This window comes from Lepeophtheirus salmonis, chromosome 14, assembly GCF_016086655.4.
Source record: "Lepeophtheirus salmonis chromosome 14, UVic_Lsal_1.4, whole genome shotgun sequence".
NCBI lineage: Eukaryota > Metazoa > Arthropoda > Copepoda > Siphonostomatoida > Caligidae > Lepeophtheirus > Lepeophtheirus salmonis.
In genome coordinates, this window is record NC_052144.2 from 7,678,238 (window position 1) to 7,694,864 (window position 16,627).

Genomic DNA, 16,627 nt, shown 5'->3' on the forward strand with positions numbered 1-16,627 from the left:
TTCCAGCCGACAATAGTTTAGAAATTTCTTTCCTCACCATAGTCTCTTTTTCAGAAGTTAGATGGCGAGTACGTGAAAAGTAGGGATTCCCTGTTGTGAATATTTTATATTGCATGACGTGGCTCATGAGAGAATTCTTCTTCAGACTGAGGAGTAGGATTTCAAGTTAGCATTTTACTGGCAATGTTGCACTTTTTTTTACCACGGAAAACCTAGTTCGATGTAAACGAACGGTTTAAAATGGCTCAAGAAATCGGAAACCAACGACACCGAACTTAATATCAGCCACGACAAACTCCTACTGAACCTTGTCCACGGGGTGTATCTCGACCCATAATTTCATAGAACCCTAAGTTCTCATAGGAGTTTCATTCCCGCCAACGAGCTTTGGGGGACAATGGATTACGTCTCCCGGAGAAAAAGCTCCTCGGAACGATCGATTGGTGGAATCCGGTATCAACGTGGAACGTAATCCCATTTCTATAAATAAATAAAAGAACATTTTTGAATGTGGAGTCTATGCATAGTAAATTTATGTTTAACGTCGGGATGAGGACCCAACGATTGCCTAGTTTTTTTTATTAGTGATGAGAGTTGGACAGATTTGATAATTTTCGTTTTTTTGACGCCTTTTTCCCCATTTCCTGTGGTAGAAGTGTTCCTGTTTCTCCTAAACTTTGTAATGGGGCCATAAGTTCTTGAAAATATTAATCACGCCTGGGCCTTCGACCATAGTTGTTTGATATTTGACGTTCCTAATGAGATCCATCAAGCTAAGATACGAGAATTGGACCGATAAACCAGCCCTGCTGCTCTCAGGGAGACTCCTCACGAGTATTTGTTTGATTATTGCCTCCCAGATATAGGAAACATTTGAGAGGTAATCCCTTGGCAGGCTTACAATTTCATTTTGAAGTAGATATGTGGCGCTTTGGTTAGTTAGAAGATACTTTTAATTTATCCTAGGTGGCTATTTTGTGCTTATCCAAGATCATCGCTTTCAGATATGAGTAAGGGGTTGCGCTTAATGCATCTATACTCTCATCACCAAAAGGGTTCTAGGACTTTGTCATCGATGGCATACAATAAATAATTATACTTGTCCAATTCTTCCTTTAATTGGTATAATAGAAACAGAGCTTGTATGCAACAGAACCAGGTTTGTACAGCCAGAACGGACAGACTTTGAACTGCCCTTCAACCTGAAGAACTTTATTTTTCTTAAAAAAAATTCAAATATTAAATTTTTTGAACAAAAAATTCAAAAGCAAAAGGCCGTACAGCCTACCCCCTAAAGATGCCCCTGGTATGGGCGGCTTCAAGGTCATCTCTTTTCATAAGACATTGTTTTATTCCATGTACAGTTGACCCAGATACGATTGATTTACAATTTTCGTTTGATATCTCGGAAATCCGTTGAACTACAACAGTTGGATATTTATTAAACCCTTGATTGAGCTAAATTATACACCTAAAAATAATAATAATTGTGTCGTACTTAAATTCACATGAACTTATTATTAAATTAGGGGACAATCCCATCTTTTTGGGCAAAATATCACTTTCAATATCTCAACCGAACGTCTTTTACAAATTGCAAAAAAAAAACAAAAAAAAAAACATAAAAATACAATTCTGATCTCCCCCCCCCCTAAGACCCATCTCCTATTTCCATAAATATACTTCAAATCAAAAATATCCTGAGTCACTGTCATTTGACACCTTTTTCCACTTTTTTTAAAAGTTATGGCCCATCCAGACATTTATTAAAAACCCTTTATGTTAATGAGCATAAATATGTATAATCATATCTTTTTGTTTTAAGACATAAACGATTGACTAGCTATTATTAATGGGTTTAACTGTTGGACCTATTGACTCATTCAGTGTCAAGTTAAAGTTAATTATTTACATCTTTAAGGATCTTTTTGAATAGATAAAATTTAGAGAAATCATCAAATATATGTTTGGAAGAAAGGTTGCGAGATGCACATAGGTAATGGACATTTTTGCATTAGGGCGGGAACGCCTCCCTCATGTTTGCATTCAGGGGTGTTCGCAGGATTATGTCATTTTGGGGAGGGAGCGAAAAATTATTCAAGGGGGGCTACAGGTCTTCTGGGCCACCCCACGTGGACGCCTCTGGTATTTGGCACGCATAATAAACTTTATTGTAACTTGTGTTCGAAATTTCATAAGTTTTCCTACCTGCGTACGTTCTTTGTACATAGCTCCTTAGTTTCTTGTTTTTAAAGAAATCTTCAATGCAATTAATAATATAAGAATAATAAATAATATTCTGTCTTTGCAACCAAAATCTGTACAGGCATAAAATTGGTTTTTTGAGAGTAGGGAGTAGAGTTTCAAGTTTGAAATTTTTACGGAGGCTTTGTGATTTTAGGAAGAAAATTTATAAGTAAGTTTTTTAACATTTTGTTTTGATTCAAATCAGGGAACAAACAAAACAAAACAAAAACCTTATTTGGCACGGGAATAAAGCCAAGGAATATTGGTGTATAGTTGGGGTGCTATTACACCAGAGTGTATGCAGTTAGGCACAAATTTGAAGTATCTGGGTGAACTTTAGCAGTTGTTAATTCAAACTCTTATCACAACAAGATGGATGAGGTCTTCCTGGAGGATTTAAGGGCCAAAATATAAACTATTTTTTCCCTTAATGCTTGAAGATTGTTGCCAAGGAGTTTTTGAAGGTTCTTTAGGGTGTAGTAAAGGCTTGGTTGGATATGGAATTCAATGGAAACCGAGTATATATTCCATCAAGAATCTCACTGTCTCGTTTTTTCTTTCTTCTCTTTTGAAAATGAGGCCAACGCTGGGACATTACGTAAGGTACCTGACATTCCTTCCGGTACATCTATGACCTGAAGGATTCCATCATTGCAATCTGGGACCAAATAAATGAGACCTACATCTCGAAGACTTGCTCTCTCTTGAGCATTCATTTGGAGGCTGTTGTGGCCGCTAATGGGAATTATATATAATAAATTATAACTTAATGACATAATGATTTATTAATAAAATTTTCATTTTTTATCACTTATTGTTCTTGAGATATATGATCAAATATTGTTGTACTAAGATTTGTTCAGATTTATGTTAAGTACAGAGTACTTTACATTAAAGAGCGCCTTGATTTTTTTTTCTTCTTAAAATGGGAGGGAAACATAGTCCAAAATGTTTCTTATGCTAAAAAATAACGAATTATTTAGTTTAAACCATATTCATCAATGATAAGCTAAAATAGATGAATTTTTAACTATTTTAGAAGAAGAAACAATACTCTTTGTGAAATCCACGACACAAAAAATTATGATAATTAATTAGTTCATATCTTGATTGTAAAAACTTGACTTCACGGATATTTCTAAACATCTATGTTTTTCTTGTTCTATAACACCGATATGTTAGAAGTCTGAAGGGGGACAGTTGCTCTTTCAATCATTCGTAATATGATCTTTTATATATATGTTTTCATTTAATAATAAAATTAACATTGTATTTTCCCCTCCTTATCTTTAATGTATCTCCGAACCTTTCCTTCGAAATTTTACAAAAAACAGGTCACAAAATCAGTTGGTAGTTAGCCAACTCTTACTTACTATAAATTTGTTATTTAATCCTTCTTTGGAATTATTCCTAGGATTCCAAAAAGTAGTTATAATGCAACCAATCAACGTTTAGATCATTGATATGGGGAAAATAAGCAGAAACCTCGAAAGCTGAGAACAAAATGGAGTATAATTTATCTGAGACTCATGAATTTTCACAAAACTATCCCTTATTGAAATTAGAAACAAGAGTACTAATATCATGGTGGTTACAAACATATTCTATTTTTTAATTGTATGCGGACAAGGATTTGACATTCTTCATATATCGATGTACCGAGTGAGGCATTAAAATCCCAACACTTTGAAGTTTAAACTTCAACAAGATATAATCTATTAATTAGCAATATAATTTCAACAAAATGGATGCTATAAATAGATATGTTTCTCAGCTCTCTTAATCATTAATGTAACCACCCTTAGCGGCAATGATGGCTTCCAAGCGGTGACGGAGGCCTGTCACTCGCCGAGAATGGATTCCTCTGTCATAGCGACCCATTGGTGACTGACAGGGGTATTGAGGTCCTTGGTGTTTGGATGACGGACACTGAAGGCCTTCCCCTCGACATGCACCCAAAAGGTGTATTCGAGGGAGCTGGCCATAAGTGTCAAAAAAAGAGTCTTGCAATGGGGATGGGGAAATGGGGTTATTGTGTTGCTGATGCCAAAAGGGGCCTCTTTACCCTCACAAGGCTCTATCTACCTACTTTTTTTATTGTTCTCTCGATAGGCCGGTGTGAAACCTGAAGATCTCTTGCATAGGCCCTAATGGACTTGAGGGAATTGGCCTGACAGTTTTTTAACTCCCAAGGGTCAGTGTAGGCTTTTTGACAGAACCCTTCTTCCTTTTTAAGGTTTCTGGCTTGATGAAGGTGCAGACGGTGGTCTTGGAGACGCCCAACTGCTTGGAGTGTGCGAATGGAAATTCGTTTTTCACGTTCAAGTATCATTTTCTCGACTTGAACGTAGGCTAGAGAGCTCAAGTTTGTTATATTTTGTAACTAATTTTTAATGCTTTAATATATCGGATGATGAATTAATTTATATCCCTGTAACTTAATTAATTATTGAATTAGTAAGTGCTTCAGATTTCAATTGATCACACGCTATTATTTCATCTCTCCGTTTATACATCATTTTTTATTATCAAAACAATATTAAATATGATTTCTAGAGATGTTCAAAATTATATTATAAAAGAAGTTTATTGCGGTTGTTACCTGATTCAGGTAGAGTATTTATGGAATAATGAGCAAAATAATTAATGGGAGTTATGAATATAATATTAAAAGTATATATTAATATTTGCTTTCTTATATTGATTGTACCATGTAGGTTTTATGGATGATAACTTCCACGAAAATCTGTAGCGGCCTCATTCATAAGTACCCATTTAAGTTGGGCGTACAAATTTCCATATAACAGAGGCTTTATAGGTATGCCATGAATAAATAACGTTATTGTTGTTGTTTTATTGATTGCATCACTGTTTTAACCCATACCATTGAGACTGAATTGAAGTGCTCGGCGTAGTAATCAAAAGTTTTCGTTCACCAGAACTAAGAAACAAAAATTTTACTTCAGAGATAAGAGTGTTGGTATTTTCGAATTAATTAGAAAAAAGTGGCGCTATTTTGTTTATATAATGAGCAAAACTAATGATATACAACATCATTGGAAAATGTTACTTAAGGTTTTTGACTACTTTTATACAATAAGCTGCACCAACGATAATGAAAACCTTTAGTCTCTCGTCACAGAAATTGGAGCCCAAAATGTTGTTGAGACTTTTGACTTTAATACTTGTAATTGTTCTATTGTCAGGCTTTTTAACATCCTCCAAATTTATTAAAGGGCAACCTATCAACTCTACAGTCATGGACCCTAGTTTTGTGTAAGACAATAAGATTATCATTTCCTACAAGTTCTTTCTTAATCTTTGACAACAATACATTACTTTAAAATATCTTGACTTTTTAATTTTTTAAACTTGATTCAATTATATTCTTTGAATAAAGCTTCAAATCATTATGGTGAATACGACTTTTATTATGCTGTTAAAAATCAAATTTTAATTAAGGCTTGCTCCCAAAATTACAAAGGCCATATGACAAAAATTTTGAAGGCCTTGCAATAAATCTAGACTTTTTTTCCTTTATTATAAGTAAAAAATGAATTTAAATCAATATTTATATATAAAAATTATATAATAAAATTGAATGTTAAAAAATTAAATATAATTTTTATATTTATTTGTTCTTTGTACATGCACAATATTTTGTTTAAACATGTTATAATTCTTTATAAGAAAATTAATTAGTATTGGAATTGCATGTACCATAAGTCATTGAATGAATACATTTAATAAAATTAAATTAGCTATAATATACGCTTTCTATTCTTTACAAATGGGCATATCTTTATTTTTAATCGAACATTAAGGCACCGTACATTCTATATAATTAATGTAATTTTTCATTTTAAATTGTTAATCATTTTTATTTAATTTTTAATCAAACTTCGGAAATTTCCATCAAAATTATACATTTAAATAGTTTGAGTTGTTGTTTTTTTGTGTCTTGATGAGGACAAAGGAATTTTTGTTTGACGTCCAACATAATATGGAATGGGATTTTTTGAGAATATCAATTTTATAATTAAGAGCATATATGATTGCAATATTTAGAGGACATGGTAATTTCATATTGTTATCAAAGATCCATATCGTAAATACCTTTCCCATACCTTGAGAGCAATGCCATTCTTGGACACAAATGATCCACGACTAGATCATTTTTTTTTCTTCAAATCTGAACATTTGGTAAGTCATTCAACCATGATACAAACTGAGTAAGATAATGGATTATTATTGTAACCTTATTTGCTATACTATATTGGTGGGGAAGTTATGATTATGGTTATTATAAAAAGTCCTTATCGGAAAAATACTAGAATTTAAGATCGACTTCGAAGTAATTCTTGCCAATGCTATTACTACATATGGAGTAGGATTTGTGTTTACTTCCTTTTCAGTCCTCTCTCGGCTGCACATAGATAAAACGAGTTATAACTTTAATTTTCGTTTTATTTTTATAGCATACCTTTGGATAACATTTTGAACATCTATGATGATTTCACAAAAAAAAAAAAAACTGATAATAAATTTATCATAAAAAAAACCAAAAAATCCAATCATTTAATATATTTCTATATATTCCATAGATGCTTCAGCTTTTAATAAAGACAAATTTCTAACACAATTCAATGTAAGTTAGTCATCGACGTCCTCGACTGTCAAAAGGGAAAATAACTATTTGAAAAACAAAACAAAACCTCTGTTACCTACCGTCTTTATTTTTCTTGTTACGAACTATTAAGTATTATTTAGAGAATAACTATTAATTGTTATCTAAAATTGTAAATTACAATCTTATCAATGACTGAGTATAAAAGGACAAACAAAAATCCTTAATTTGGATAAATTAATATAAAATAAAATCCTATCGACCATATAATCCTTATCCTCTAAATCTTTATCATTATTGAGACATATGCATTGCTAAAATCTAGTTTTTTGTTCACCAAATCATCACAATAGTCCACTTGCGTTCTGCTTCTGAAAAGGTAAAAGGTTTGAAGTGTACTATGGTTGAGTCAATGACGGTATTTTGTCTACTAAGTAAAACATTAATGTGTACTTTTGACCACAAATAAACAATACATAATTTTGTCATCATATATGCTGGAAAAATCCGGAAATCTGAAGTGTCATATTTCATTGTTCCATCCTGTATACATACATAAAGAGTGGCTCATGTAAATTCGGACCATCTTGAAGTACATCCTGAACTATAAGGAAAGCATTTATCTCGTTTATTTCAATTTAAAGTGAGAGGTTGTGGGTTAAATTTAAGTTCATTGCGCAGCTTTTAATTCAAGACATGTATTTACGATGGAGGAGATCCAGAGGAAAACTTTCATCGAATTGGCCCAGCGTACATCAATAAGATGCTCGGGTATCCAAAGAGGACAGTCTACGACGTCTACAACCGATGGAAGAAGGAGATGCCATATAATACAAAAGGTAAAAAGTTCCAGAGTGATAAACAGCGCACTCCCGGATTCCTCGTATGCCTGAAATAATCCGTGAAGGCAACCCTTGGGAATCCGATAAACGTTCTTGGCAAAAAAAAAACCATGCAAGGCGTACAACAGTCTCCAGGCCAATAAACACTGATCTGAGGATGAAGTTATACGGCCTCTACAAAAGGCATATCCTTACATACAAAATGAAGGCCACCCGGGCTGCACACAGAAGAAATTTACTGTACGATTTGAAGTCCCATGGTAACCGAATCATTGTTTATTTGGATGAGAAGCAATGGACTGTTGACAGATCCCACAACATTAAAAATGACAGATGGATGGCCACAGAGAGAGCTAATGTCTCCCACGTCTTTAAAATCAAGTTTCTCGCCAGCATTATGCCCCATAGGTTCATTGGGATAGTGTCATAGTCAACGGTAGTGTCATACCCCCATCTTTTATTCTCCAAAAGAGAGGGTGAGTGTCGACAGGTACTGTGAAGTCCTGCCTGACAAAGTGATACCTTGGATGTAAGCTGATGCCAATGGTGTCCAGTTCCTCACTCAATAAGGATCTTCCCCCTCTCACAAGGCCCGTGAGACCCAAAACTTGTGGAAAGAAGAGGAGGTGCCATATTGGGGACTCAAGACCTGAGCCTCTAACTCTCCGATATGAATCCCATGGATTACTTCTTTTTGGGGGAGTTTTTTGGGAGAGGAAGGTCTCTGCCAATTCACACAACAGCATCGACTCCTTGAAGGCTTCCATTATCCAAGTACTGCTACAAAATCTCCTCCGCAGACGTGGTCAAGGCTTGCAAATCTTTTAGACCTCGTATTGAGCGAATGACTGGCGAAAATGGAAAACACATTCTAAGATTTTTTTTTCTTTTGCATTATAAGAACTTGAAAATAAAATTTCAATCCTATACTTTCTTCCCTTATAGATGAAGGATACATTTAAATATGGTCCAGATTTACCCTAATAAAACTGTATATATCAAGAATCAAAATGATGACAAAGATTTAATCATATCTATTAAACACTCTGATTATTTTTAACACATTTATTATTACCTCAAGAATAATGAATAGGATATAAAAAAGTTGTGTAAAGGTTGCCAACTCCAACAAGATCTGCGCTCTATAAAATGCTTGGAGGTTTCAATTCTATCAATAACCCTAAGTTAAGTGATTAACTTGAACAATACTATTACATAAGTTCATCTATGTTGTTCCTTGATCTCTCAGAGTTCATAATGATACGATTATTCTCATGATCGTATGACCAAAATAATAATTATAGCAATTAATTTCGTATTTATGAAGTAAAATATAAAGGATAAAAAGAAAAACTAACAGCTTGCAATAAGTTGTACGATGTCCACTAAATTTTACAATTATAATCATTACAAGGGTATTATAATTGATAAGTGATATTAAATATCCACAACAGTTACATAATAATTAATAGATTCATCATGTGCATATCACGCTTTGATGTGCTACAATGTTCTACATCTCCATTCATTAAAAACACCACGAATCACACATCAGATAAATGTAATTCATATTACTTTTGTGAAAAATGTGATTCTTCTCAAGAAATCCCTCATTTGAATCTTGTGTTGGGAAGAAAGTATAAAAGTAAATAATTTGTTATCAGTAGTTTTCGAACTATTTTAATTCCACCTAATAAAACCTGCTCTTCACTTGAGCCTTAACTTCATATGTAAATGTTGTATATAAGTTGCCATTTTGGCCAAGGAAATTGTACTAGTGCAACCAAATTTTTAATGAAGGATTTACATTACTCAAGAAGATAATCCAATAACTTAATGTTCCATAAATGATCCATATATTAATGGGGCCAATTTTTGACTACTGGGTAGAGCAGCAAAACGGGTACTGTTAATTAATGCATATTTTCTCATTACTAGGAGATTAAGCGATTATTTTTGATGTTCTGTTTCCACTACTGTCCTTTTTACATAAACAAACTATACTAATCATACAGTCATTTCATCAATATAAGCGAGAAACAACCCAAAAGGCAGCACATATCAGATCTCCTAGATGCTGGAGTTGATGGGATGAAGATTACGGACATTGTTAAGTGTTCTAGGAGCCTGTTTTTAAGTTTGCCAAGAAGAAAAATGTAAAAAAATCCTTTCCAGGATGTCAGAAAGTGTAGGGCATAATTTAATAAGGGATACGAAGTTCTTGTTAAGTTTGGAGAAGAATATAAAGGCGGATTTCACAAAGTCGATGAATGGCCTCGCCAAAGACTTTTCTGTGGCTCCTAGGACCATCAGGATGGCTATAAAGCACAACTTGGGATTTTTTAAAGGACTTTATGACAGAGGTCCTCATGAAAGCCAGGAGGCTCAAGAGGTTCAAGAAAATCCTAACATGGACCAAGGCAAGTGGGTCAATTGTGAAAATTTTCTCGGACAAGAATATTTTCACAGTTGATAAATTCTACAACAGCCGGAACTACCCCTTGCTTGCAGAAACAAAAGTAGAGGCCCAAAGGGTTTACTGCCAGAATCACTGCAATCAAAGAAATGATATAATAGTTGTACAACATGTGCAGTGGCCTCTTATCCATCAACAGCTGATACATCCTTTGACAATTTTTCAAAGGATCTTGGATTGCTCCAAAATTGGGTGAAGGCGTGGGAAACAAAAGACAAATTCAATCCAAAAATATCTCGCATCTGGAGCAACCGTTTCAGTCAAGAATGTTATAATGGAGATCTCCGTAATGAGTTACTTGGACCAGCATCACGAAATTCGTTTGAGAAAGGACATTTTGCAACTGCAAATTTACACAGCTCATGCATTTCAAGCTTAACTATACGTTCTGAGTGAAGAGAAGGGTCTAGGAAAAGACAGATCCACCAAATTGTTAAACCTTTATTAGGAGTAGAGCATCTAGATTCGAGTTAAATGATCCCTCAAATTGTAGAAATTCATCAAGTTCAAGTCTCTAATGTCCGTGTTGCTGTTGAAGAGCAAGAAGGAAATTATGAGTTTAAAACAGCTCGGACAGTCTTTGAAGCACTCTAGAAAATAATTATTTTTAATTTCCAGCCAATCCCAAAAATTTCGTCGGGCAACAATTTGTTTGTCAGATTCCTTATAGTCTTAGAGTAAAATACAAGTACAGGTCAGCTTTTTCCATATGTTTGTTACGTCATTCAAATGGGCCTGCTTACTTCTGTAAAATTATAAAAGTCGTGAGTGACACTCCTTGATAAAATAGAAAAATAATTATTGACCTTTTTTCAAAAATATCCTTTTAAAAAATGGAAAACAAATATATATATATAAATAAACGTCATAAAAGGTAATATGGTTATTATTAAAAAAGGCTATAAGAATGCTTAGCTTTTTCTGAAAATAATAATAAAATAATAAATTATTTTCTGTTTTTTTTAATAAAAATTTTTTGAATTTATTAACATTCGGCTTTTAAATATATATACATAATTTATTCCTATCTTCAACACCGAGGGCTTAAAACAGTTTTGAACCTTAAAAATAGCCAGAAAAAAAAATGTATACCATTTTTCTGAAGGCCACGAGGCTTTGAGAAAAAAATAAGACCATATTTCGAATCAGCGGGTTAAATTCTATTAAATTAAGCATATGTTGTTCTTTTGAATTAACAAAAATGTGATTTTATTGAATAGTGTAATTAAATACATCCTTACTCAAGCCTGCATGAATCACAGTTTGAGAACCACTGTATTATATCTTATTGTATACATATAATATGAATATCAAAACCTTGACTATCACATCTACTTGGGACAAAATAAAAAATACATTTCACTCTTAATGAAATATTTAAATGTAAATTTCTATCAACAAGATAATTATTATTGATCCTTTGAAGTCGTAGCGAATTGCACTTAAAATAGACAAATAGATAATTGCAATAAAAGAATACATTATTGATAAGTTTTTATTTGAAAGGGGACATATCAAAGGCAATATAATTATCTTAAATTAAAAAAAGGTTCTAAAATATCGAGAGCATTTTTAGGTATCTTAACACATCTCACAAGTTTGAATACAAAGACTATAATTGAGTCAAATAGCACAACGTTCAATAAGTCCGGTGCAAACTAAGTAAAACTCAATATTTACGAAAAATGCAACTTTATTCATCAACATAGTCTCCTTCAAGCATGATACATATTTTTATATAAATAAAATGTTTCGTCCATTGTGACATACGGACACAAGAACTTTGGTTTTTGCGGCGAAACAGCTTCAAACAACGCTCCAAGTCCTCGACACGTTGCAGTTTTTTGTCGACTGTGAGCAAACGCGGCACCCACTTTGAGAATGCCTAATTCATATGCAATTTTTCATGCAAAATAGTAAACACACTACCATTTGATATCTTTAGTATGTCAGCTATCTCATGCACCTTAATTTTAGAGTCGGATAAAACCATTTTGTGGACTTTTTGTATGTTTTCGGAAACAACTGCAGAATTTTGGCAACCAGAGTCATCATTGGTGCCTGTACGACCACATTTAAGCTCAGCAAACCAACGTTCCACAGTCACTTTCGATGGAATAGAGTTATGATAATTCTTATCAAGCCAAACTTTTGCCTTTATGTATTTTATCTCATCAAGAATCTGTGATATATCAACACACGAAATTGCTTTGAATCCATTTTTTTACAAACACAAAAAGTAGTCTCACATCAAGAAATGTAACAATTCAACAAATAGTCTGGCTGTCATAAAAATTTGATATGTTTCATTTGAAGGCTGGTGCAACGTACAAAAAAATTAAATTTGACAATAGTGGCGCCATCTGTGAGAAAGCCTTAAGACTTATTGAACAACGTAATATGTCTACGAAAGATTGGTCTGTGTGAAATGAAAAGATAATTGGGTTTTTCTCATTTTTTTTCTTCGAGAATTAGGACTAAGGACTGTGGTTCAGTCCAGTCCCACTTGTCGGTCGTTAAAAAAGGTAACATTTCCCTTTTTACTTATAAATTATATAACTACCAGCCTGGATCTGCCAGCTAGTCCCTGATGGCAGTGACCTGATACTTGGCTTTGTCAATTTAAATAAAAATCATTCTTTCCTTTGGCCAAATTTTGCCTTTGGACCGATCTAGAAAGTCTTGCTCCATAAGACAGATCTATACATAACTTTTTTAAAGGACTGAATTAGTTCAACCCAACAAAAAACATAACAGTTTCACGTGGTCTAGGATTTCCAGCCCTAAGCCCAACACCGCTAGCTGGGCTCTGTCAGCTAGGCCTGTGTACGGCCACCTTACACTTAGCTTTGTCGTTTATATTTACAAATTAAATTACTAAATTATTAAATAACAAATGACTAACATTGGTTCATTAATTGTCCAGATGAAGGCCAAAAGGCAAAGTATACTAGAGAAGGAAAACTTGAACGTGGACTAACCGAGAAACTCCAGGAACGTCTGCAACCTCGCCATCGCGGTTGATGTGGGGCCGCTAGTCAACCAGACTAAGTTTCAAGCGATTATACTGGAAATCATAGAATCAGAGAAATCGGAGTTAATGCGTACCAAAATGCCCTCAGGTGTGGCCTTGCTCTAGGAGAAGTTCAATACCCAGACGGAAACTATGTGTTGGAGTAGGACTCCAACCCGTACACAAGGCCGGGACCACTCAGCAATGTCTCAAAAGATTTTTTCTGATTTCTGGTAAGAAAATATGTTGCCTCCCTCATTACACCATGGTTCGATGCATTCGGATCCTCATTTTTTGCGTTCAGGGCTTACTGTTGGAAAAAAAAATCAGTTTCGTACATTGCACGCTGTTCAATTTTGCTTTCCGTTCACAAGTCTGAATATGTTTGTATTATATTGAAGTATAATGAAGGCGGCTTGTGATAAGCATTCCGTTCGATTTAATTTTTTAGCGTTCAGCCATTTTTAGGGTTCCGTTTAGTGGTATTTTAAAGTCTTCAATACATAACGTTGAAAAAATAAAATAAATTGGAGCTACAAGCCATATTAAGACTGATTTGACAAAGTTGAGGTATAATCTCTTATGAAACCTTAGGGCAACAAAATTATACAACTCCTAATAAGTTTTTATTTAAGGAAAAGTCATAATTTGGAATGAATTCGGAACCATCCAAAGAAATACTAGTTAATAGAATTCTATCCAGTGAAGTAATAAATTAGCTTTGATTCATTTGGTTACAATAGGATATCAGGAGTTAGGAATTATGCTTCTAATTGTAAGGTTGATAAATAATATAGATTCCTAGTCAAACTACATCAAATAATGTTTTTTAAAACCACTTGAATACATTCGTTCCAGTTTAGTGTTCAACTACTTTGCTTAAACAACGATATTGACGCACCAAATATAGTCCTGCTTTCAAAAATGTGAAGTCATAGAATATTTTAACCACTCCAAATCTGATTTTTTATAAAATTTAATAACTTTATTCAAATACTTTAAAATTAGTTATCTACAACTCAATATTTCAAAGTATTATATGGGAACTCCATACCTGTTAAACTTAATTAAATCAGAAAATCAGGTATCTGTGAGGTAATACGATGAGAGATATATATCAGTAATGTGTTACCTCGCTAACACAAAAATATGGTACGCTTTGTGCAATACTTTTTTCCTAATCAGTTTTCTGAACGTTGCTTGGTTGAATTATAATTAGCTGCTTTTAAAACTGTGAACAATTCTCAACACTCATTTGAACAAATAGTTCCATAGTTGTGATGAATTGTCTAACTGCCAACTGTTTTTGGTCTTTTGTTTTGTTTGTTTCTTTTTGAATAAAGGTTGTGTGATACAATGAAGGTTACGACGTGGCAGAGGTTATTATTTTTGAGATCCCGTCTTACCCACTATTACAATAATTAAAATACAAACCGACACGCTATCAAATATATAATTTTTTAGAATTTGACAAATCTTTTTTGGATTCGAAGAATATGATTTTGGCCATACACAGAGACAAATCCGGTATTGTTTCCGATTGTACACAAAAAATGCTGAAAACAGATTGATATATATATATATATATAAAGTAGCCTGGATTATAGGTATTGGATTTTTAGACAAAATATTAAACGAAGTTATAAAAGTATCTTTGAAAGACACTATTTATTGTTATAGAGTGAAAATACTGATTGTGCAAGTGATTTTCAATTTTAAGAGTAAATACCACAAGAATGAGTGGAACCTAATGCTAAAATTCCATTTTAATTTTTTTTTAAAGTCAGTTTTCCGTTCATTTAATGTGTGTTCTGCTGAACGCTAGTAAACTTTGCGCTCCTTTCACAAGCATAAATGAAAGTATGAATATTTTTTGTAAGATTATGCTCTTAATCAATATCTAATTTATCTTATTTGGCACAATAAACCATCGAGATTTTAATGTAAATTTCCAAGGACTGATATGACTTGTCTAAAGACTGTACTGGGCCGAATAAATAAGGAAGAACACAACGCCAGTTCCGTTATCCCTGGTGTGATTGAGAAGTGATCGACTTCAAATCCTCAAACTTGTACAAAGATATTATATCCTATCATGGTAAAGATATCATTTTAAATAAGCTATTATAACTCTTAATTACAAGAGTCGAAATTTCCAGGAACTGGTTTTAGTGGTGACTATGGATGACTCAATTAATAGATCGATAGATATTACTCTTGAAATAATTATTTGGCCTAGGCCCTCCTACTCTCTGGTGTTTATGTTCCTGAGGCATGTCACATGATTTGTTATAAGTTATGTCTATGTCCTCGGTATATACAAATCCCCCATCTCTGTACATTTATTTTCCTTTTTATACGCGGAGGCAACCTTTCATTTTTTAAGGAGGGAAATTTAATCATCAATAGGTTAATATGAGTTATACTTAAGATAATTTTTTTAATTTTAATTTTTTGTGATACCTTGGATGGGCTGGGGGGGGGACTGTATGTGTGACAATCAGGATGTAGAAATAGTAATGGAGTTGGCATGGTTTCATTCCAGAGACAAGACTCTAAAGTTTTTAAGGAAATACTGTTAATCCCTATTATGCGTTGGGAGTAGTAAGAAACGTGTGTTAGCCCAGAGTAATTAGGTGTCGGCTAAAACACAAAAAAAAAATTATAATATAGAAGATGAATCCACAACAAATCTTCAGTGTTTTCTCCCTTCCTCATAAGCAAACTCACACGTAACTAATGAATACTTATATTAATGCAATATTTAATCAATACATAACTACCTTGTTGTTTCTTAGATTAAAATATTTTTATGATATACATCATGGATCACTATATACAGTGCACCCAGTGACTCGTTATATATATTCATAATATAGACAGAAATACATCTTTTTGCTTTTTGACAATAGATTAATCAATTCTATAATAGGGGATAGTTCATTGTCTTTAAAAATATTTATCAGCTACTTTGTTTTGAACAATTTTCCTGGGCACCGGTACCAGAATTTATTTGCAAGTGCAGGGCCAAAATATATCATGTTGACATTATAATGGGCCCCCAGAGGAAGGGACAGTGTTATATCTATTATTCTTCTGGGGAGGGGGGTCTTTTTGTCAATTTGTATTATTTTATTTAGAGACTATTTGAACGAATAAACAAAGAATTAATTTTTTTCCTCTAAAATTATGCCGGTCAAAATGTTAAAATGTATTGCAATATTTTTATTGCAATAACTATATCAAAATTCTTCCGGCCTTATGCTTCCGGCTTCACTGGTTACCAGGTTAATTACCCTTCATTAATTGAAATGAATTACTAATATTCAATTCACACCTGAGTTTAATCTGAAACAAATTCATACATAAAATCAGCTCTAATGTTCGAAAATATTATGTACCTAGATGAAAATATAAATATT